Source organism: Macrotis lagotis, chromosome 4 (genome assembly GCF_037893015.1).
Source record: "Macrotis lagotis isolate mMagLag1 chromosome 4, bilby.v1.9.chrom.fasta, whole genome shotgun sequence".
NCBI lineage: Eukaryota > Metazoa > Chordata > Mammalia > Peramelemorphia > Peramelidae > Macrotis > Macrotis lagotis.
The window spans coordinates 277361093-277386677 of record NC_133661.1 but is presented as its reverse complement, the minus strand read 5'-3'; the positions used below and the strand labels follow the sequence as shown (position 1 = coordinate 277386677).

General features: G+C 37.0%; 1 long non-coding RNA gene across 1 annotated transcript in view; it reads right to left on the bottom strand.

Moving 5' to 3' along the window:
* Window positions 1–25585, bottom strand: part of LOC141520428 (uncharacterized) — a 98278-nt gene that overhangs the window by 1105 nt on the left and 71588 nt on the right. The gene's annotated exons all lie outside the window — the stretch shown is intronic.

The window sequence follows — 25585 nt, the reverse complement described above, 5'->3', positions numbered from 1 at the left end:
TTATAACCCAGTCAGAACATCTCAATTTGTATATTTCTGTTTCATGATATTCCATAAATTCTCCTAAAAGATATGCCAAACATGCCGGAGACCTTTCTCTTGTTCTTTTAATATTTTATGGTGTGTTGACTAGCCTTTTCCTAGCCTTTTTAAAAAAAACTTGCCTGCTGATCCATCTCAAAAGTGAAAGAAATTCTAAGATATAGTTATTAAAATAGACCTTACGTCTGTGTGGACAGAATATGGCTCTAAATTTCCAACCCTGGAGAAAGGCTGAGCTTCACATTCACAGGGACAAAGACAGACTAAAAATTAATAAGTAAATGAGAACTCCCTTAAGGGAGTTAAGAGAATTAAGGTAATTAATTAATTAATTAATTAAGGGAATTCTACCCCATCCCCACCTCCAATTTCAGATGGTCAGATCTCTCAAAATAACTCCCCATCCCTTCATTACAGATTCACTGATCATTTTTTCTCTCTCAAAGTAGCTTGTTTCCTCTTCCTTCTTTCATATTGTTATCCCTGTCCCAAAGCCTTTGGTATGGTACACTTTCTTTATGGATGAAAACTATAGGGGCATCTAGGTGACGTAATGGATAAAGCACTGGCCCTGGAATTAGGAGTACCTGGGTTCAAATCCAGCCTCAGACACTTAATAATTACCTAGCTGTGTGGCCTTGGGCAAGCTACTTAACCTGGTTGCCTTGCAAAAACCTAAAAAATAATAATAATAATAATAAACTTTCATTGTCTTAAAATATCACCCGAAAGAGCAGTTGATAATAGCCTTCCTGTTTTCTAATACAATCAGTGGATGATTTTATTTAATCAACTGAACCTCTACCTTTCTAAGACAAATCACTAAAAGGGCAAAAGCTAGTTTTATTTGAATTATGAGATCATTCTACTCAGGAAGAAACCAGACTGGAATAGTTTTTAAAATAGATATATTTTCATTATCTTAACTTTTACAAGTCAACAATAATACATATAATTTTACTTTGGATAAGAGGTGCTCCTTCCCCAATTGTTAAGTACTTTAAGAGAAAGACATATTTCTTCTCATTCCTAGTGAAAAGTAATTAAAAACTAAAATCTCTGTTTTATTGGTTTATTTTATTAAAGAAACCATTCTAGCTTCTCTTCATTTCCCACTAGGCAATACTCCTTTGGATGAATGCCTTAGGCTAAGCATCTTCTCCTTTCACTTACCTTTTGTGAGTTGTCTACCCCTCCACCCCCATTAGATTGTTAGCTCCTTGAAGACATGTAATATAATCTCAGCATTTAGTACAGCCTTGACTCATAGTGTGACCTTAATAAATTTTTAGGGACTAGTTGCTTTCTGTCAAAACTGGTCAACAAAGTATCTTTTTTTAAATATATTTTTTATTAGCAGTTATAAAAAGTATATTGGTATCCTGCTCAGTATTATATCATAGAATGCTTGACCTAGAGTCAAGAGGACTGATTTGAGATCCAATCTCAAACACTGATCTTGGGTAAGAATTAACACCCTCCGCCTCAAGTTCTTCATCAGTAAAATGGGGATAAAGAATAGCACCTTCTAATATTGTTATGAGGATAAAATATTTGTTAAGTGTTTTGCCATTCTTAAATTGCTATATAAAACCTAGCTGTTATTATTATATAAATGAATTTCTTTTTTAAAAAATTTAAGACAATGGGGTCAAGTGACTTACCCAAGGTCACACAGCTAGGCAATTATAAAGTGTCTGAGGCTGGATTTGAACTCAGATCCTCCTGACTTCAGGGCCAGTGCTCTATCCACTGCACCACCTCGCTGCCCCCATGTCAATGAATTTCTTGTCAAAAGCAGCTGACTGAAGCATATCTGCTGCCCATTCCCAGACCTATGACTTGCCTGAGGCTGATCAGACTGTATGTATCACTTCCAGGATTTTCAAGCTTTCTCTGTGATCTCTCAGTTGTTATGCAAAACAATTTACTAAGTGAAACAGTAAAATGTCTCAAATCCTTTGCACTGGGGGCCCCCTGTTCTTTAGCCCAAATAATAAGAACACTGAGTCCAACCCTCTTTCCTGACTCCCCAGCCCTTGTAACCTGAAATCTCATTTGAAACTTCTTTTCCCTACTAAAGAGCACAATTTTTGCTCCATTAGTTGCCTTCTCATTGAGGTTGACATTTATAAATGTTTTGTATACATATAAATTTTATTCTTTGCTTGATTTTAATCAAGGAAAAACTGAAACATATGTGCTATCTATGATTTTTTACTAGTTTTTGCCAAAAAAAAAAGACCCTATGGATTTTTGCTCATCATTGACTGTGAATTCCTAAGTATTATCAGTCTCTAGCCACCTCCATTGTTTGACAAAATGTTCCTAGGTAAAAATAGCTATCTTTAAAAATCACATCCTCTCTAATTCAATGCCTTGTGGACAGATCAGAATGTCTTTTTCACAGCCTAAGGACTGCTTTAAAAGTTAAATTTTATGTTTGGCTTCTGACCTCATGGTATAGATTTTAAAAGTAAGAAAAATGAATAGGATTTTTGTTGTTCATGTAAGACTCTTTACTGTACTTTTTGTGTGTAAGGAAAGGCCAAAGCTCTACTTTCAGAATCCTTCAAACACTGTTTCAGTTGTTAGCATTTATGTTGGCAGGTGTTAGTAGTGAACCTGAAACCGAAAACACCAGAGAAACATACCCAGTGCTCAGGGATCATTTTCCCTTTTCCTTTTCTCTTTTTTCTTTTCTGATGAAAGAATCTGTATTTTTTTTCCACTTCCCACTCCCTCCCTTCTCTATTGCACAATAAAAACAATGAAAAATAAAATCTTCATAAGAATTATGCATAGTCAAAAAAAAAGCAACCTAAATTTTCACATTGGTCATGACCAAATATGTATGACTCACTTGGCATTTTGAGTCAGTCACCTCTCTGGGAGGAGGTCATCTTCAGTTTTCTGGAATCTGTGATTGTCACTGCATTGTTCAGAGTTGTAAAGTCTTTCAAAGTTTTTTTTCTTTATAATATTGTCATTGTATGATCCTAACTAGTTCTGCTCTCTTTATTCTGTACCACTTCATAAAACTTTTCTCCAGTTTCTTCTAAAACTATCAATTTTCATTATTTCTTATGGTTCAATATAATAATCCATTATATTTATATACTAAAATTTGTTTAGTCATTCCCCCAGTTTCCAAGCTTTTGCTTATGAAAAGATTTGTTATAAGATTTTTTTGTATCTATGGCATATATGTTTTCGTAAATATTGTTTCAGTGTTCATTCTTCATAGCTGTGAATCCCTGACCATATGTGTCCAATGACCACCCCAAATTTTATCCCAATGTATCTGACTTCAGATTCAGATAAACTTAATTAATGTATGGATTATTTTTCATTCTTTGTGAACACTGAGTACATTCCTATAAAAGGCATCCAGAAGCCCACTGATAAGAAGAAAGTCATCATTTATATCAAAATATTGACAATAAACTTTTTTGTGATAGCAAAGAATTGAAAGCAAAATTGATGCCCATCCAAGTGGGAAATGGTTAAAAAAATTGTGGCACATGAGTGTAATGGAATATTATCATGCTGTAATGACATTCAGAGAGGCATAGAAAGAGTTACATGAACTAACGTTGAGTGAACTAAACAGAATCAATAAAAACAATATACACAACTACAATAATGCAAACAGAAAACACTGCATTAAAAATAATCAAAATTGAATGTTATGAAATTATAAAAAACAAGCTTGGATAAAAAGAAGAGATATGAGAAGATATTCTTATCCCATTCATTTGCAGATATTGGATTTCCACAAGTATAATATTTTGCCTGTATTTTTTAGATTTTTTTTTTTTACTCAGGATTATTCTTATCTTTGCTGGGTATGATGCTTTTTCTTTTGCTCTTCAATATATAGTGTTCCAAGACCTATAGTCTTTTAATGTAGTCACTGCTAGGTTTGTGTAATTCTAATTGTGACTACTCTATTTGAATTGTTTATTTTAATTGTTGCTGGTAATATTTCATCCTTAATCTGGGATTTTTGAATTTGGTTATGTTATTCTTCTGTATTTCTTCCTAGGATCTCTTTCAGGGGGTTGAGCAGTGACTTTTCTCTGTTTCTACTTTCCTGTCTTGTTCTAGCACTTCAGGACAATTTTAATTATTTCTTATATTATTGTATCAAGATTCTTTTTTTTAATCATAACTTTCAGATTTTTTTTCTCGGTCTGTTCTCCAGAACAGTTGTTTTTCATATGAAATGTTTCACACTCTCTTCAATTTTTTCCCATCCTTTATATTTTGTTTTATTTCCTGATCTCAAAGCTTCACTGATGTCCCTTGCCCAATTCTAATTTTCAAAGAGTCATTTTTCTTGCATAAAAATCTGGATCTCAACCATGATGTATGCAGCTCCTCTCAGTAGTTTAGAGCTCTAGGACAACCCGGGGAGACCTGTTATGGACAACAGCATTCATATCCAGAGGAAAACAAAAACAAAAAGATAAAAAAAATCACAGAATCTGATTGGATACTATATTCACTTTAAAATTTTTCTTATATTTTTCCTACCTATCCCATGATTTTTTTCTTTTCCCCTTGGTCTTAATTCCTCATACACAAAATGATTAATATGTAAACATGTTAAGCATAAATGTACATGTACAAATTTTACCATATTGTTCATTGCTGAGGGGAGGGGAGGATGCTAAAAAAACATAAATATGCAAGTGAACAAATGTTGAAAAACTTTCATATTGTTAGAAATAGAGCTCCCCTCCCCCTCCCCTTCTGTTTTCCTATGTATATTGTGTACCATATGGGTCTCTTCAAACACCCAGAGGTAGCTGTTTTTATAGTATATATTGTTCTAATACAGCCCGTAGAAACTTAACCATCAGCATTTTCTCACAATATCATGTAACTGGAAAAATAAAATAAAATAAAATATCAATTAAAAAAAGAATCTAGACTACCTTTTCTAATTGGTTGACTTTTCATAATCTTGTTTTTCTTGGATTGTTCTTATTTTTAAAAAAAATTTCTTCAATCTTTCTTATTGGATTTTTAAAGTCTTTTATGAGTTCTATGAATTCTTTTTGGGCAGGTGATCATTTGACATTATTCTTTGGACAGAAAGAGGCCTTTTTAGCTTCAGTATCCTCCTCTGAGGACTCCTTTGTCAGCTCGGTTTTTTTCAGCAGTTTGTTATTATATACACCTTTAGTCCTGGGTTGTGAGAGCTAGTACCTCTGGCTTCAGGTCCTTCTTACTCATATTTTTTGAGCTTTGTCCTGGGCCCAGCATCTGTACTACTTTGCCCCTCCACGCCACAGCTGTGCTGAAAATGTCCTTATTCCCTGAGAACCCTCCAGTTCTCCCCTCTGGCCTGGAGCCTAGACCAAGAATTGAGTTCTCCTGCAAGTACCCACAGCTAGCAGCATCTTGGTACCACTCCGACTACACTAACCCAGTGTATGCTGGTCCCTTTTCAGGGGGTGATTGAGCCTGGGCAGACCAGTTGGGCCTGGTATCCCTTGTCAGCAGGGGTTATCTCACTCTTTTCCTATACATAGAACTCATTGGACTCTACAGTCAAAAATTCCTGTGGCTGAGACTATCCCCCAACCCAGCCTCCCCAGGGTTCTCTTCTTACAGTTTCAGCAGAGCTATCCTGAGGGTGTTTAGACTTTATTTGGGCCAAATCTCTCTCCCAGGATCTTTCTTTGGGGAAGACCACAATTCTGCCCCAACTCTTCTTTTTGCCTTCTACATTCACCCTGAGAAGCATTTTTGTCTTGTTTGTGGAAGGAATCTGGAGAACTTAGAATTTTTTTACCATCTTCCCAGAATCCTCCTTTTTCCACTTTTTGATTTGTTGATCAGTTATTCTGATTCCTTTCCTGTTTTTAACTTTTTTTTTCTTTTTTTTTTCTTTAAAATACTTCTGTTTTTTGGGATGCATCTCTGGGAGGGGAAAAGGGAGGCACATCGGGGGAAACTGCTGATATAAAAAAAACATCAATTAAAAGCATATTTCTAAAAAGGCATTCTTATAGAGAACATTTGCTTGGCTACCAGGGTAGTATTCAAGACAAATATCTATAATCCCTAACTTCACTATGTTGATCAGACCACAACTCATGCCCATAAATGCACTTAATAGGGTTTGTTTTATTCTATTAATTCTACTTTTTAAAATTCTACATGTCATTGTTTCTAAAATGTTGTGACCTTTAACTTATCAGTGGTCCTTCCATTGCTCTTTGAGTCACAAACCAAGTGAAGGAACTGTAATTCCAGCTATTATCCAATCTCCTATACTTGCTTTGCTTAGGACTGATAGTGATCTAGATTCACTAGGGTAGTCAGAAGTTTCTATAGTGGTTTTGCTCTGGTTGTCCAGTCATTCTATAAAACGTCCTTTTGGCTCTTTTAATTCTTTTTCTGGTACTGTTTAGCTTACCATTCCTAAGACCTCTCTAATGGTCAAGATAGTCCAGAGATCCAGATGGCAGGGCCCTCAATGTATCATGTAATCTAGAGATCCCAATGGGTAGGACCTAGAAAGTATAGCCCCCTCTACTTTTACAGCTACATTTCTGAGGTTTTCCTATAACAGGAAGCAACATGACAAATAAATTGCAAGGAGATGAACAGCTGTCTCAGGATGATCCAGCTTTAACTGAATGTTTATATTCTAATTAGTACCAAGGTCATGGATGCTTTCTTAAGGGTACTCAGCTAATAGTAATAGCTAAAAAAATTTAAAATTTCAGTTTACCAAGACCATTTCCATGCTGTCAAACCTGAGGGCAGAATCTCCAGAGATGATAGTCCAAGGTACAGAGTTTCCAGAAATAACAGTGAAGAATTTCTCTAGATTTGAATCAAGATGGGAGTAAAACTCTAAAGTCAACTAATGCTACTCTTGCAAAACACTGGAAATTTTTGAGCTATCCTGTGGGACATCAGGAAAGTGCAGAATGCCAGGGAGTGTGAACCTCTGTTCAGACCAGACCAAGATCTTGAATGTTCTCCTAGGCAACATTAGTTCTACCTCCCCTCCATCCCTTAATGAGGTCCTTACATATTTGGAGTTTGATTTATCCATATCAGAGTCCTAAGGCTTCCAGGGTCTTGTGATATAAGGATACACAAGAGAATAGAGAACGTGTCATTACAGTTGCCCTTGTTTCTAATTTTGACATACAACTGTCATCTTCCAGTCTTATTGTACTGTCCATGTCTTAAGACCTTCAGAGAAGGAGCTTTGCTGTAGATGACTGTATCAGCTCTGCAAAAACAAGACCCCCAAACCTAGCTCAGTCTGGCATATGGAACTTTTCCCAGAGACAAATATGGACACAAATAGAGACAGGAAGGGAAAGCCACCCTAGTAATCAAACCCTAACACAGCAATCATGAAGGAGCCTGATCTGGCTCTCTTACTCTTTCCTGCTGAAACAATCAGAAAGCAGCAGATTAGGGTTCATTGTCTTTTTACCTTTATCTACCTCATGCAGGCAGGCTTATATTGGGAAAGAAAGTGATGCTTTTTTTAGGATTTCTAGTAAGCAGTTGCCACCTTTCTCCCTCCAGAGTATACCTGCTTTGACTGACCACCAGATTGTGGTAAAAACCTATAGAACAGAAATTCAAATTTTCTAAGTTTGGGGAAGAAAGTTTGTTTTGTTTGTCTTTCATTTTAGAAGAAGACACCAACATCAGGAAGGTGATACCATGACAAACATGTGTGAATTGGATTTGACTGAGGGGGTCAAAAAAAAGTCATCAATCTCACTTTCTCCTCCAAAGCTATCTGGCTCCAGTGGCCAGATATGAGTTAGGACAACTGGAGATGGTCTTGGATGTGAGGCAATCAGGGTTAAGTGACTTGCTCAAGGTCACTTAAGTGTTAGAAGTTGTATTCAAAGTCCTGTCCTTCTGATTCCAAGACCAGTGCTCTATCCATTGCAATACCTAGCTGCCCTAAGGTGGGGAGGCCAGAACCCCAGATAGGGTAGTAACATCTTTCAGACTAGGCTAGTTTTTCCTTTTTGAAATCTTCCTGGAGATTTAACTGCCTTAATTTAGGCCATTCGACTCTCCTTTACTCACTTGGGTGAGAGGTCATGCTAGAAGGACAAAGGTCTGTAGCCTATGTACAAAAGCCAGGAACAGGAATCAAGGGCTGTTTCAGATCTGACAGGTACATTAGCATAGCCAAACTCAACCAAATGAATTCTGTATCTTTTTTGTATCTCTTTTCTCTGTTATAGCAAAGGACACCACTTCCTGTTGACTGTTAGATGGTCTATGAGTGTCTCCTTTCATTCTGAAACTGAACTGAAGCATGAAAAAAGTCTGAATCCATCCCAGCCTCCAACAGGTTAGTCTCATGCTGAACTGATCATAAGGGGTTCTGCTAAAATAGACCACTCTTTAGGCATGCTGTTGGACAAATGACATGTAACTTTCTATTAGTCATCATTGCATCATGAGTCATTGGAAGAAACCTGGCTATTTCAAGTAGGACAGTTTCGGAGGGAAAAAAAATGTACCACAAACCCTGGCTCTGTGGACATAGCAAACAACATTTTACTCCTTGCCTATGGATGCACAGAGCAGCAGGAAACCACAGAAAATAAATCAACCAAGGAATTCAGATGAGTTCAGTACATCATGCTTCACCTTCACCACCCCACAGCACCTCGCCAATCACCAACACAAGTGTGGAAGTCACTTTTCAAAACATGGTCAAACAAACCCTGCCACAGCCAGCCAGCCGTTAAAATACTCCAACACAATTGTCAAAACAAAGAATTATGTGCCAGTAAACAGGAGTCTGGGCTCAAGTTGAGAAATCACCTGGATGACAACCTGAAGGTTAACTTCTTGTAGGCAGGCCCAGTGTTGTCATACAAGAAGAGTGGCAGCAACTGGAGGAAGTCGAAAATGCAAAGCAATTAACCACAAGGAAAACATAGCTGGATATAAAGTGAGGAGGTTTCCAGCACTGTCAGCCACTGACAATATCAACCTTTGTGAGCTGTGAATTCCCTCTAAGTTCAGATAGGCAGTTGGCCTATTTCTCAGCAGTAGCCTCCCTTGTCAACATTTTCTTAAAAAGATTTGTCAAGCTTTTACCTGAACCCTAAGAAGAGAATTTCTCTGGAACTCGACTTGAATCAAAAAATATTTACCAAACTCCCTACTAGGTGTCCAGATTTAAGATCACTAGAGTGGCTGGAAAGGTTCAGACCCATATTTTAAACTCTACAGGGAACTGAAGCCAGGGCCAAATAAGTTCACATTGGGTAGCAGTGTGGCAGCAACCCTTACACCAGCTATTCATTACTAGAGGAAAGGGGAAAGGAATAAGCATTTATTAAACCAGGATGAGCTAAGTATCTTAAAAATATTTTCTCATTTGATTACTTAGGACTGAGTCTATCACTTATAATATACAAGAAGATCATAGGATTTAGAAGTAGAAGGGATCTTGGAGATCATTTAGTCTTTATAGTAAAAGTTTGGATTATTTCTGCCTCCTATTAATAATCAATGGAGAGACCCTGGGTTTTTTCAAGATGGGCAGTACAGATAGGATAAACATTCTCCTCATCCTGGGTATTGTTCCCCCACCCAACTAACTCAGGTTTGAGTCTTTGTCCAGATGACTCAAGATTGAGGGTGGTCTGGGAATAGAAATAATCTAGTCTTTGTTCAAGAGTGACATGATGTCACTCTTAGCCTCTCCTTACTGGAGTGAGCTCACTTTTGTTTTGAAGTCCACCTCTCATTAAGCTGTTAGCCAATCAGAATTGATTGTCATCTTCAAAAACATTCCTCTTCCATGGGCATATAAACTATGAGCCTAGTGCCATAAGAGTCTTTGGCATTCTAGATTCTAGCATTATTAATAAAGTGACTAATTACTCAGAAATTGTGCCTCTCCAACTTTTAAACATCACAATAGATAGGAAATTAAAATTAGACTCTATGATCTCAGAGGCCATTTCCAAACTTTAATGACCTGGGAATTCTGTGAGCCCCAGAGATGTTGAGTGACCTGATCATTAAGTAGGAGGCTCTAGATTTGAACTCAAATTCTTGAACTCCAAATCTAGTATTCTTTTCACTAGTCCATTCTATATATTTGGGTTTGAAGAAAAAAAAATCTCAAATAAATTTGGAAAATTACTTCTTTCCAGCCCATTAGGCCCCAGAAGGAGACTTGTTGGAGAACAGTTTATACAATAACAATAACATTATAAAGACAACTTTTGAAAGACTTAAGAACAAAAACTAGCCATTCCAGAAAACTCATGATGAAACATGAGTTTCATCCACCTGACAGGCATGACAGACATAGGGTACATATTGAGACAAATTTTTTGGACACAGTCAATGTGGGGATTTGTTTTTCTTGACTTGAAATCTGTCTCAAGAGCTTTTCTTTTCTTTCTTCCTTCCTTTCTTCCTTTTCCCCCAATGGGGTAAGGGAGGAAGAGGAAAAAGGTGAATAAATACAACTGGAGTCTAGTGCCTATGCAGATCCCATTAGCTTCCTCAGTTGGTGTCTCTCCACATGGAGGACTCTAAGAGATTGCTTGCAGGATAATTGTGATGTTGCATAAGGAATAAGGAAAGTGCCTTGGAGAGACTATGAAATAGATGTGGACATATAAATGGTGTGGTAGGGTAACCCATTTGGTAAAAGAGGTAAGGCTTGGGTCAGCTAGGTGGGGCAGTGGCTAGAGCACAGGCCCTGGAATCAGGAGGACCTGAGTTCAAATGTGACCTCAGACACTTAATAATTACCTAGCTATGTAACCTTGGGCAAGTCACCTAACCCCATTCTTTTGCCAAAAAAAAAAGATGAAGCTTTCTGCTTTTTTTTTTTTTTAGGTTTTTGCAAGGCAAATGGGGTTAAGTGGCTTGCCCAAGACCACACAGCTAGGTAATTATTAAGTGTCTGAGACCGGATTTGAACCCAGGTACTCTTGACTCCAGGGCTGGTGCTTTATCCACTGTGCCACCTAGCTGCCCCCTCTGCTTTTTTTTTTTAAAAAAATTATTTTATTTTTCAAATTACATGCAAAGATAGTTTTCAGCATTCCTTTTTGCAAGCTTTTGAGTTCCACTTTTTTTTTTTTAGGTTTTTTTCCAAGGCAGTGGGGTTAAGTGGCTTGCCCAAGGCCACATGGCTAGGTAATTATTAAGTGTCTGAGGCCAGATTTGAACTCAGGTACTCCTGACTCCAGGGCCAGTACTCTATCCACTGTGCCACCTAGCCGCCCTGAGTTCCATATTTTTTTACCACTCTCCCTTCCCTCTCCCCTCCCCATGATAGTATGTAATCTTATATAGATTATACATGTACAATCATGTTTAATATATTAGTCATGTTGTGAAAGAAGAATCAGAACTAAAAGGGAAAAAACACAGGAAAGAAAGAAAACACATAAAGTAAGTTTTAAACAAGTGAAAATATCATATTTTAGTCTGAAATCAGACTCCATAGTTTTTTCTCTGGATATGGATGGGATTTTCCAATTCAAGTCTTTAGTCCTTGATTACTGAACTACTGAGGGGAGCTAAGTTCATCATAGTAAATCATCACACAAGGTTCTCCTGGTTCTGTTTTCTTCACTCAGCATCAGTTTATGCAGTTCTTTCTAGGCTTTTCTTAAGTTTGCCCACTCATGATTTCTTCTTTTTCTTTTTTGCAAGGTAATGGGGTTAGGTAACTTGCCTAAGGTCATACAGCTAAACTAATTATTAAGTGTCTGAGACTGGATTTGACCTCTGGTCCTCCTGACTCCAGGGCCAGTGCTTTATCCACTGTACCACCTAACTGCCTCACTCATGATTTTTTTATTTTTTAAATTTTATTTATTTAAGTAATGGGGTTAAGGGATGTGCCCAAGGTCACATAGCTAGACTAGCTAGGCAATTATTAAGCATTTGAGGCCAGGATTTCTTTCTTTTAAAAAAAATTTTTTTTATTGAAGGCAATGGGGTTAAGAGTGACTTGGTCAAGGTCACACAGTTAGACAATTATTAAGTGTCTTTAGATTTGATCTCAGGTCCTCCTGACTCCAGGGCAAGTGCTCTATCCACTGCACCACCTAGCTGCCCCCTCAGAATTTCTTAAAGAACAATGGTACTCCATCACATACATATACCACAATTTGTTGGGCCATCTCCTGAATTTCCAATTCTTTGCCACTATAAATAGAGCTACTATAAATATTTTTGTACATGTGGTCCTTCCCTTTTTTTTTTATGATCCCTTTGGTATACAGACCAAATAGTGGCATTCTTAGATCAATGGGTATGCACAGTTTTATGCCCTTTGGGCATAGTTGGGGGAGGCTCTTTGACTTTAGAGGCATTAAATTTTTTAAATTAATTAATTAAAATAATAAAAAAAATTTTTACCTTTAGTGACTTATTCTTTGCTTCTCTTTGTTGCATTCACATCTAGGAAATTAAGTGTACTCCTTCACTCACTTTGGTGAGAGATCATGTAATAAGAGGGAAGACCTGTAGGCCTTCTGCCCCTCAAAAAAATGGGCCTTTCATTCATTCTTTTCTGCTCTAATTTCAGGAAATGCTATCTTTCATTTAATCAAGAGAATGAACCATAGGAATCTGGGAATCATAATTCAGACCAGGCTTTGCAACTAGCATTGTTGCCCAGAGGAGCAAGAAATACTCTTCAGGAGGAACCTTCAGGATCCCAACCCAGGGGAAGAACTCATCTGGCAGAAATGACAATTTGGGGGCAGCAGGGGCAGTTAGGTGGTGCAGTGAATAGAGCACGGGCCCTGGAATCAGGAGTACCTGAATTCAAATCCAACCTCAGACACTTAATAATTATCTAGCTGTGTGACCTTGGGCAAGTCACTTAACTCCATTGTCTTGCAAAAACTAAAAAAGAAAAAGAAACGAAATGACAATTTGGAACTTGATGGAACCTAGGTAGAAACTGAGCTAAGTCTGATCCATCCCTAAAGACCAAAGTAGTTTAGAGAAGAGTATGTCATGTAGGTATTGAGAGACGTTTGTACTTTGTCCTTGCTATGTCTTTGAAATAGCTATCCCTTTGTAAACAATGACCATAATTAAGTGATTAAATTAAACTATGGTACTAGCAAATCATCACTAACAAATGGGGGGACTCAACTGGCAGGGGCTTGAATCAATGACAGAGAAAGAGACGGCTTACAAACCCCAAAAGTACACTGGGGCCCTGTGGGGGAAATGTAGCCAAGCTGACCAGAATAGAATAAAATTAATTTTTTCTTAAAAGAGCTTGGTTATTTTCTCAAGACTCTGAGCAGGATAATAAATCTACATATCATTAAGTAAGGATCTCACCTTTCCTTCTCAGCACTTTCTTCAAAGGGTGATCATGTATGTGTGGGTAGATAATAATCTCTTCATCTTGTTCATTTTAAGAATTCTGAAACCAGCCTCTATTCTTACAATCCCAGAAAGAGAACACCTATGTAAAATAACTCTTTTGGTATTTTAATGGAACAAGGAGCAGGAAATGGGACAAGGAACTGCTTGTCTTATTCCTTACATTTATTTCAAGTGTAATGAACCAGTCATTTCCTGGAAGAGGAGAAGTATGGGGCTTAAAAAATTTCAGTTAATTAAACCCTTTTGTGACGAAGAACTCCAATCACTACTAAGGGAAGCAAGTGAGGCTCCATAGACAAAATCCTTCTGTGGAATAGAGGTTAATTGCTGCTTATTCTTTGCTTGGTGACTGGAGGATTGTTAACATCTTAATCCTCTTCATCTGGATAGTAGCAGGGTTTCAGAAAAAACTGCTGGCTCGAAAACAGGAAAGGGCTATTAAGAGACAGGTCATAGAGTGGAGGAAGGGAAAGAGGAGTGCTGAAAGAAAGAATATCACTAAGGGGTAAGAATTGGGGGATAGTATTGGACAACTTCCCTGATAGGTATTTACCCTCTAAGTGTTGAGGTTTCTAAAATCTATGACTTTCCCTAACCTCCTCTTCCATATCTACAAGATACAATAAACTCAATACCCTTTAAAAAATATTTCCCTCCCTAATAATATTACATTGATCAAACTTCCAATTAGCACTCTTTGTTTAGCACTTACAATGTGTAGAACATCTTATTCGGAGGAGAAAAGAAGGAGGGATTGGATCACAATAAGTCAGGCATTGAGAAGTAGCCTGGTATAGTAAATAAGAGTCAGGCTTGAAATCAAGAACTCTTGGGGTCAAGTGCCATATCTGACCCACAATGGCTTTGTCTTTGGGAAAGTCACTTAGCCTCTCAGTATCCTAAGAAATTTTCTAAGATTATAACTTTCCAAATAGCTGCTGAGATACATTGATAAAAAGTTTTCTTACTAAGAGTTTCCTAGGTAAATGATTATGAATCTGGATCCCCAGCCCTTAAATAAACTGATTATTAGAGGTGGGAAGAAGGGACATTGATTTTTTTTTTTTTTTTTAGTTTTTGCAAGGCAATGGGGTTAAGTGGCTTGCCCAAGGCCACACAGCTAGGTAATTATTAAATGTCTGAGGCAGGATTTGAACCCAGGTACTCCTGACTCCAGGGCCGGTGCTCTATCCACTGTGCCACCTAGCCAGCCCAGGAACATTGATTTTAGGTGTATGGGTGTACAGTCGTGATATAGGTCCAACATCCCATACAATTGTACTTCTCATTATTTTCCCTTCCTCTTCCTCTTTGTCCTCCCCTCTCCTCTCCATCCTCCCTCCCTCCTCCTCTTCCTTCTCTTTCTTCTTCTTTTTTATTACAGCCCTCTCTTCTCACAAGGGACTCTTGCATTTAACTCAAGTCTTATGGTAAAACATCAGACTACTTTCAATCCTGGGGGATCCCAACCTCCAAAAAAAGAAAGGGTCAGGCTTATCTTGTATGTATTGCCCTCACCTCATTGGGAAACTCTTTTAGTTAGAGATGAAATATGGCTCGTGTCTAGGTAGGGTTTTCTTCAAAAGAATGAGTATGATCTTTTTGAACAAATATTTAAAACATAAAATGATAACTGACCACTGTGATTATAATCCTCCTTGAAAGATAAAGACATTTGGTGGGTCTGCTGAAGAGTTATTTCACTTTTTTCCTCTAACCTGAATTGTTTGGGCATCTCACAAGTCTGGATTCCCTGATAAGCCAGGACATGGCTTATATTTTCTTAGTCCTTTTTGCTATAGTTTCCTTGCTAGCAAAACTTCAGGAACTCTAAATTGTTTAGACTTACAAAGCATCCATTAAGGTTGAAAAGTCCATCTCAGACTTAGGCTTGGGGAAAGAAATATAAAGTAGTAGAGGCAGACAAGGACTTGAGATCTAGTTTTGAGTTCACTTAGACAAACCATTGTTTTCATATCCATCATTGCATCTATGAAGAGGAGAGAAAATTTCCCCCACTGCCCCTATCACACTAGAAGTTCAAGGGAAAGCTGGCAAAGTCCTAAGCAATACATTTAAAGAAGAGAAGAGACTTCCTTGAAATCCTACCAATTGGGGGACTTTGGGCTCAGGTGCCAGTCACCCATTATGTGATTTTAGGGAAGTATCCAAGAAGCTCTGGTCTTCATGATGTCTTTTAGCAAAGGGCCAAAGTGCCATTCCACATGGGGTCACAATGCATGGCTAGGTCAAGAAGGTAATAATTGATTAGCTAACCCCTGTTATATTGTTGTTCTAACAATAGTAACAACTTATGTTCACATAGAATCTTAAGCTTTAAAGGGTTTTTTTTCTCAAAAAAACAACTCTTTGAGATGGGTAAACCAATAAAGGTTATGTATGACCTAAGTAACCTTACTACTTAGCAGCAAGTAGTGATAAAGACAGGGCTCTTTAGTCACTGTAGTACTCTGATTTGCCTCTGTTTTTGCATCAGTCAGGTTAGAAAGCTTCAAGAAGCAAAACTATAACATTATGTACATACTCAGGGCTATAGTATTACAGAGAACAAGCATTACAGAAAACATTGATCAGTAATGAGAAACAATGTGGATCACCATATACATTTATAGTTGGAAGAGGACAATAAAGACCAGAGATAAAGTAATTTGTCCAAGGTCACACAGGTAAGCAGAACAGTCAAGATTAGGATCAATGTCCTCTGATACCAAATCCAAGGCTCTTTCTAATATGAAGGTAGACTTATTCATAGCATTCGTTTCTTATCAACTAAATTACCCATATCACTCCCCTCAGTATAATCAAACTTATCTAAGGACAAAGGCTTGCCTTTGTGATTTCCAGATTATTAACAGTTCCCTCTAAGTTAGAAATTCTTCTTTTGAGAACATTTTAACCTTAGTATCTTAAAGCATCATTCAAAGAAAAGGCATGGGTATTTTAGGGCAGGAAAAAACTTTAACCTCTTCAATGCTTTCTGTAAGGTTTTTTTCTCTATATTATTATATCTCTTTTTACTGTGTGTATAAAGTTGATTTTGCTTCTTAAAATTTTGAAACAAGTACTATCTTTCCTTACTCAGGAATATAAATGGATTACATTGCTTGCTATAGAATATATGCACACACATACAAACATTTATACATTGCTATCTTAATAAATAAGGTGTTTATTGCTTTTTTAAAGATGAAGTTTATTTTCAATTGCCTGTGCAATCTTAACTAACATTTCACATGTAGAATTCTAGGAGGAAAAAAACTTATAAGCATTTCAGGGAGGTCTTTAATTCCTTACTTGCCAAATAATTGGCATTTAACCTGTATTAATTGCCTCTTTCTTTTTTGCTTCCTTATTTTAAAATCTGCCAAAAAAGATATTCTCTCTCTCTTTTTTTTTAAGGTTTTTGCAAGGGCAGACTAGGTTAGGTGGCTTGCCCAAGGCTACACAGCTAGGCAATTATTGAGTGTCTGAGACCAGATTTGAAACCAGGTACTCCTGACACCAGGGCCGGTGCTTTATCCACTGTGCCACCTAGCTGCCTCCCACCCTGCTTTTTTCAATAATAACTTAGTGAATACTTTGTCCATCTAAGCCTAGATTGAATCAAATAGCAACTGAAATTACCAATGTCTGTCAAAATCAAATAAAAACAGACCCCTCCAGGCCACATATTGACTTAGAAAATCATAAATTAACATTATGGTGTATTGTAGTTTTATTATTCTATTAAATATTTTCCTGTTAAATTTTAGTCAGGTTATGTTATGGGTGCAGAAGTTTTACAACTCTGCTCCAAATCATTCTTTTTGGTCCATTTTGAGTAAATCAAGGATTGTTTCATTCTTATCCTTTCATCCCCCTCCACCAGTAGCTATACTCAAAAATCTCAAAGTGTAGACTTCATAAAATAGGTAGCAGATAAGATCTTGCTATGTTAATCTCTTAATATATGTCAGCAATGAGACTTTTTCCTACTTGCACTAGATAGAAGGAATTTGCCACCAACCTTTATCACAATTTAATTCTCTCTCTCTTTCATTTTTCTCGGTCATTTGCATTTCCAGCTTTCCTTCTTTCTCTTCCCTTCTCTCTCTCTCCCCTCCTCTTTCTCCTCTGTCCCTTTTTTCTCCCTTGCTCTTTCTCCTGCTTTCCCTTTTCCTTTATATTCTCTTTTTCCTTTCCCTCTTGATCTGGGGTTGACTTACTCACCATCAACCTTTACCCATTCCAGAAGGTAAGGTTAGTTCCCTAGAAGGGATAGCCACATGGCTATGAATTACTTTGAGGGGTAATTCTGGTATAGGGATGCACTCATACTGATTTCCTCTGTATTTCTTGAGTTCTAATCAAAATATTTCACATTTCCACACACACACACACACACACACATATGTGTATGCACACATATGTTAAAATGATGCCATTAACTCAAACATGAAACAATTATTTACAAAGGAGACAAAAACTAAAAATAATTTTAACATTTGTTAATAAGAAGACAAGAAAGTAAAAATAATCAAAATATTATAGTCTATTCATACCCTGGGTCCTACTCTCCCAATATGGGTTAGACAAGCACACACAGAAACCTATTAGTGAAGCACATAAAAAGGGAAACTCATGTGCCCAGGGAAAATCACTACTCTAGGCTGCAGGCTTACATGTCTGTGGACTCTTTAGGGAATAGTTTGCACCATGTATCACCTGCCTTGCTTCTGAGCATTGATGCTTCCCTGCTGGACAAAGTAATTTCTTTGCTATTCTTGGGGCCACTGGAGCAGTATTAAATGATTTTATCTGACAACTGCAGCCTTCAGATCTGCAGAGCTTCCGGGTCAGCTCCCCTTGCTAGTCATTAAGGGAGAATGACAATGTTTCAATGAAAATCAGTTCCCTTTAATTCTAGGGCCTGCAAAGCTGTTCAGGTCTTGCCCTCTATAGATTTTGAGATTTCCCTTTTATTTGATCCAGAGAATCATAAAGAGCAATAGACACAAACCTTTAAGGGGTTTCTTCTTTCTCAAACTGTTGTTGACCTTAGAAAGCAAGTGCCTAGGCAGCTCAGGACCCCCTTTTCCACCAATCAGCTCTTTCAAGCAGCAAAACTTATCTCCAATCAGATCATCTCCCGACATCAGTAGCTGAATTGGTGACAGTTTCTATCAGCCTCTCAGCTTTGATGGCTTCTGATGTCCTAGAGTATGTAAGTAGCTTCTCTTAGGGGCTTCTCTGAACTCTTGCCCTTCATTCAGTTTCATTGATCACTAACCCTTGATCTAACATTCAATGTCTAAAATTAGGGCCTTTTCATGAGTAGTGATCTATTTCTAGGTTGAGAAATCTCAAAGTCACATCTCTGTCAGGTATAAACGAATGCATTAAAAAAAAATTCAAGCACTTATTGTGTTCCAAACATTATGCTAAGTGATGGAGACATAATAGAACAATCCAGGGAATATCTGTTCTCAAGGAACTCAAATTGGGGGAGATAATGCATAAAAGAATTCAACTGCAGAGTCCATGGAAAGACCTGGAAGATTCTAGGTTGTAACAGCTGGGCTGATGATAAGGTCAACAACTCCTTAGGCCATAACACAATACTGGACTATGACAAATAATCCATATTCTATAGACCATGATTCTATAATCTCACAAAAAACAGTTTTAGAGTTTCCTAGTAGTAACTTTTAAGTTCTGATGACAATCATATTTAAATTAACTATTAGGAAACAATGCATTATAGCTATCTCTAATATCAATGAATAATTTTGTCTCTGAATGCTTTCACTTAGATCCTGTAGATACTTTTATTGAAAGAGATGTTTTCTCTCAGATCCTCAGAACTGTATTTCTTCCCAAGCTGCTTTTCTCTGTTTTTCACACATAAATATTCTTTTTCTGTCCCTTTCAATAAACAAAATGTTCACCTAAGAAAGTAGTAATACTATACATATACAAATAGGGCTTCCATGTGGTAGTAAGTATTGGGCATCTAAAGCATATGTCCTACCCAGGCAAGTCTGAGTCTGGATTTGTGTTTGTTCTTTCCTGATCTAAATACCTATAGCAAGAAGGATGTATCCAGACCTGGAGGTAGTTGTGTGAGTTGTAAGATTATGTGAACCATCAGGTCAAAACTGAATGGTGACTGGAGAGGAAACTCTAGCAACTACCTCATAAATTAAATAAAGAATGGCCACTGGTATTGTAATTATCTTATATCTAGCATTTTTACTAGAAGACATATACCAGTAATTTTTTGGACAGTGCAAAATCAAGGTGAAACACAAAATATCTAATTAGCAGCCTTGCAAATTGCTTTTTGTTCTGATAGGATTTAAGTATCAGCTTTAAAGTAGCCTATAAAAATAGCTATAAATGACTGAATCCTGTCATAGTTATTCTAATAATGTGTATTATTAGTCTTATATATTTTGTACTTATGTCTGTAGGAATAAATTATCTTTACAATGCCTGATTTATACTTTACACTAAATATATTTTTACTCCTATTTTTCTGTGGGAATGTTACTGGCAATACTAGTCAGGACCTAAACTACATGTAAAATCAACCCTTGGGCCCTAGGTAAACTGAAGAGTAGGATACAGAGAATCTAACCTTTTTTGTTATAAGCCAGATTCCCTTCAACTAAATTTAGGGCACCTACAAGCCTGGATACAGGAAATGAGCATACTGTCCCAGCTCCTGTGAATCTAATATCAGTTTTCAATTTTAGATATAGAATACATTAGTTGTCTCATCAGGTAAATACCTAATTGCTAACCCCATCCTTTCTTGTAAAAGGTGCCAAGTCTAACTAAAAGATTAACCAAGATATTGAATAGAAACATGGCAATACTAATCTCATTCATGAGATGATTTTCATTGATAGGAAACAAAGTTCATTATTAATTAGAGAAGCTGCAGGATTCACTTTTCTCTCAGTTCAACCATGACAAGTTTATATAGGCCAACTATTAGTTGAAGGCATTTTGCTGTAGGCAACATAAAGATGAATAAGACAGGAATCCTGCCCTTCAGGATATTTACAATCTAATTGCTACTTTTGGCAAGGAAGAAAGTTATCAAGAATCAGGTAATCACTTTTAGAGTTGGAAGGGATCTTATACATCATTAAGTCCAACTCTTCATTGAAAATATAAGGAAATTTTAAAAATCAAAGGAGAAATTAATAAAACTGAAAGCAAAAAAACTATTGAATTAATAAATACAACCAAAAGTTGGTGTTATGAAAAAACCAATAAAATTGATAAACCTCTGGTCAATTTGATTAAAAAAAAAGGAAGAAGAAAACCAAATTGACAGTATTATAAATGAAAAAGGTGAACTCACCACCAATGAGGAGGAAATTAAAGTAATAATTCGAAATTATTTTGCCCAACTTTATGCCAATAAATTTGATAATCTAAGTGAAATGGATGAATATTTACAAAAATATAAGTTGCCCAGGTTAAATGAAGAAGAGATTAAATACCTGAACAACCCTATCTCAGAAAAAAGAAATTCAACAAGCCATTAGTGAACTCCCTAAAAAAAAATCTCCAGGGCCTGATGGATTCACAAGTTAATTCTACCAAACATTTAAGGAACAATTGGTTCCAATCCTATATAAACTCTTTGGAAAAATAGGGAAAGATGGAACTCTGCCTAACTCTTTCTATGAAACCAATATGGTACTGCTACCTAAACCAGGAAGAGTTAAAACAGAGAGAGAAAATTATAGACCTATTTCCCTGATGAATATAGATGCAAAAATCCTAAATAAAATCTTAGCAAAACGACTACAAGTCATCACTAGGATAATACATTATGATCAAGTAGGATTTATTCCAGGAATGCAGGGTTGGTTCAATATTAGGAAAACTGTTAGTATACTCAATTATATCAATAACAAACCTATCAGAAACCATATGATCATATCAATAGATGCTGAAAAAGCTTTTGACAAAATACAGCATCCATTCCTATTAAAAACACTAGAGAGTGTAGGAATAAATGGACTGTTCCTTAAAATAATTAGCAGTATCTATCTGAAACCATCAACAAGCATTATACTCAATGGGGAGAGGCTAGAGGCATTCCCAATAAGATCAGGGATGACACACGGATGCCCATTATCACCACTACTATTCAATATTGTATTGGAAATGTTAGCATCAGCAATTAGAGAAGAAAATATAAAGAAACTGGGGCAGCTAGATGGTGCAGTGGATAGAGCACTGACCCTGGAGTCAGGAGTACCTGAGTTCAAATCTGGCCTCAGACACTTAATAATTACCTAGCTGTGTGGCCTTGGGCAAGCCATTTAACCCCATTGTCTTGTAAAAAAACCTAAAAAAAAAAGAAAATATGAGGAAACTGAGGATCATCGGTTCAGAGAAGGATGATTGGAAAGGATAAGGTTTACTTAAGTTAATGCTGAAATCACTGACCTGAAGAGGAGACATTTTATAGCACTTTTCATTACTGTAGTCACCTTGGACTTATTTTTTTTTCTTGAATTATTTGTACTAATCAGAGTACAAGAGGCAGATTAGGTATAATGGTCTTTGGCATTCCTAAAAGTCAGAGTGTTTAAGCAGAAAGCAGAGAACTTCAAAACAGACTGGAAACTACTTTGAAATGCTAAAAGCATTGGATAAAAGTAAGGTGTAATTACTATCAGACCAAGCCTAAATAGGTGAGTAATGAGGCAAAGAACAGTGGTTTATTAAAATTTTGTGGTAATTTTTGCTAAACCATATAAGAATTTCAACTATATTGTTACAATTGTATTATTCCCATCCTAAATGTAGAAATTTAGATGAAAGATTAGGCAGCAGGCTGATTGAAGTTAGGAAACTGTCCTCAACAAAACAAAAACTACTCTCCAATAAAGATCACAGCACAGAGCCTTTGGGGAAAAAGGGTTTGGAAAGCCTTTCTCTTTGATTCATTTTTATTTCTTTAACCATTCAGAACTTTGAGAACTGGTTGGATAGACATAGAAACATAAGCTCTAATTGTGGTTTTTCACTAAATAGTCACGTGACTTAGGGCAAGTTATATCACTTTTGATTTGCATTTTCCTTAACAGCTCTGGTTTTCTAGTAGTATGAATACCCTGTTTAGTGCAGCAAGGGGAGCTAGGGCAGTTGAGCTGTGGAGACAGCAAGGCAGTGGCTATAATCAATAGTCATTTGTTATGCACCAGCCTCTCTCCCATGCTGTGTTTACCCATATCTAATGCAGAAATCCAGAGAGAGACAAGATTTTTTCCTATATTATTTGAGACTAACCCTGATGATATTGCTGAAGCATAACCACAGTGTTGGAAGAGGAAGAAAGAAGACAGACAGGAGCTTGTTACAGCAGAATAGTTTGAGTGCTAAGTTCAGCTGTTCCTGGGAATTTTTCTCTTCATGTCTGTGTGTATGGAAGCCCCAGTGCTGTATGTTTTCTCTGAGGGAGGCCTGTATGTGTGTTCTGGTGCCAAATGGCCCAGATCTGAGGCACAGGAAGCACCAAAGGGATTTTTATGGTGAATGAATCTGATAAGGTCGGTGAGAGCAGTATTTTTGACAGTACTTTTTCCCTAGGGTGGGTCATTGTCAGGGGTTTGGAGGACCATGCTGGTCAAAGAGCAAAGAGAGATGGTGAATTTCCCTCTGGATGACCTGTCTTCTAAGTCTTCTTTCCAGGTTTAGAATTCTATTAAGTTCTGTAATGGATAAAAGTTACTGTCAGAGAGCTAATTTTTCCCTCCACTGAGGTGTCTTTCCAGACAATAGTCAACAAATATTTATTAGGAAATTGGGGCAGCTAGGTGGCGCGGTGTATAGAGCACCGGCCCTGGAATCAGGAGGATATGAGTTCAAATCCAACCTCAGACACTTAATAATTGCCTAGCTTGGGAAAGTCACTTAACCCCAATGCCTTGCAAAAAAAACCCAGACTATACCTAGATTTCTTTTTTTAGTTTTATTTTTTAGTTTTTGCAAGGCAAATGGGGTTAAGTGGCTTGCCCAAGACCACACAGCTAGGTAATTATTAAGTGTCTGAGACCAGATTTGAACTCAGGTACTCCTGACTCCAGGGCCGGTGCTCTATCCACTGTGCCACCTAGCTGCCCCTATGCCTAGTTTTTTTTTTAAAAAGAAATTGCTACGTTGTACCAGGCATTGGTACAATGAGGATATCAAGAATAGTAAAAACAGTCCCTGCCTTCAAGAAGTTTATATTCTGATGGGGAGAAAACTTGTAAATATTTACATAAGTATAGGACTCATACAGAGCTAGTGTAAAGCAATTTCAGAGGGAAAGAGGATCTAGAAGACTGAGAAAGGCCTCTTGTAGAGGTTTTTATTTGAGCTGAGTCTTGAGGGAATTCAGTCAGGGCAATGAAGAAGTGTAGGTGAGGGGAGCAGTGAATTCTGATTCATCTTCATTCTTTCTGATGATTCCTTTGCTGCCAATCTTCCTTGCTGCTTTCTTGGCAGCAGAGTAGACCACAGGTTTGGTGTCTGCCTCCTTTTTTATCTCCATAAGATTGTGTTAACTCTAGAAAAGCCAGATGCTATCATTTGGTTATATATCTCTCTAGAGCATGTTCTTCATGGGCAAACAAAACCAGAAGAAGTAATAAAGAGAAAGACAAATCTTTTTTAATGAAGTTTCCAGGTTAGATTTGCAAGCCTAAATTCACCAAAGTACCCAGAATTCTGAGGACTTTATGACATTGAAAAAATATTAAGACTATTGAATTTTAAGCATGAAGATAATAACTAGTATTTATGTAATTCTTGAAGGTTTGCAAAATATTTGAGAAATATTACCTTTTCCTTAAAGCACCTATTGGGGAATAGGTGCTATTATTAGCCAGTGGTACAGTGGATAGAATTTCAGACACGGAATTAGGAATTTCTAAGTTCAAAAAACAGTTACAGAAAATTGCTGTGTGACCCTGAGCAGCTCACTTAACTTTTTCTATATCAGTTTCTTCATCTGTAAAATGGGGATAATAATGGCAACAACTGCACAGGATTGTTTATGTGAGGATCAAATAAGATAATATTTGTAAAAGTAGATTGCCTGGTACAGAGTAGGCCCTACATAAATGTCTATTCCCTTCTTCTTCTTATCTTTATTAAGAAAAATTATCTTTATTAAGATAAAGAGATAGAAAAAAGTTAAGTGACTTCCCACACAGCTAGTAAGTTTGCTGAGTCCTGATTTAAACTTAGATCTTCCTGACTCCCAAGTCCAGTGATCTAAAACATTAATATAAATTCAGACATTGTCCTGCTTGAGTGAGAAGCATCCAAACTATTAGAATCCTTCAAGACATGTTTCTATTGTAAGATATTTAGAAAAGTTACATTTATAGGAATCTTGAACAAGGAAGATTTCAAAATATAATGAAACATAGATACACAGTTTAGAATTGACATTCTATTTCAGTTAATATAATGTCTTGGAGCGCTAGGGGGTGCAATGCTTAAAGCACCAGCTCTGGAGTCAGGAGGACCTGAGTTCAAATCTGGTCTCAGACACTTAATAATTACTTAGCTGTGTGACCTTGGGGAAGTCACTTAACCCCAATGCCTTGCAAAAAAAAAAGTAGAACAAGTAGTTCAATCCCTCTTTGACCCATTCCCTTCAAGGATTCCATGCCTCAATTGGTCATAGGTGTCCCAAAGTACCCTAGAGACAGTCTTTCTTTGATCAATGTTTTACCCTTCAGGGATGGGGAAAGAAAGTTCTCCTTTTAAATGAATCTCTAATCCCTTCAAATAGATCTATCAAGAGCTCCTAGCTTTTGTCCTTGGCCCTTCCTTCAAGGAAGGAATCCTTCCTGATTTGGAAAGAGGGAAGTAAAAAACTATTGGAATTGTTAAAGAAAAAATGATGAGGTTTCTCTTTTTTATATTTGCAAGGAAAATAGGGTTAAGTGGTTTGCCCAAGGCCACACAGCTAGGTAATTATTAAGTGTCTGAGGCCAGATTTGAACTCAGGTACTCCTGACTCCAGGGCCAGTGCTCTATCTACTGCACCACTTAGCCACCCTGAGGTTTCTCTTTTTAAATGATCCAAAGGCTAGAATAATTTGAAAAT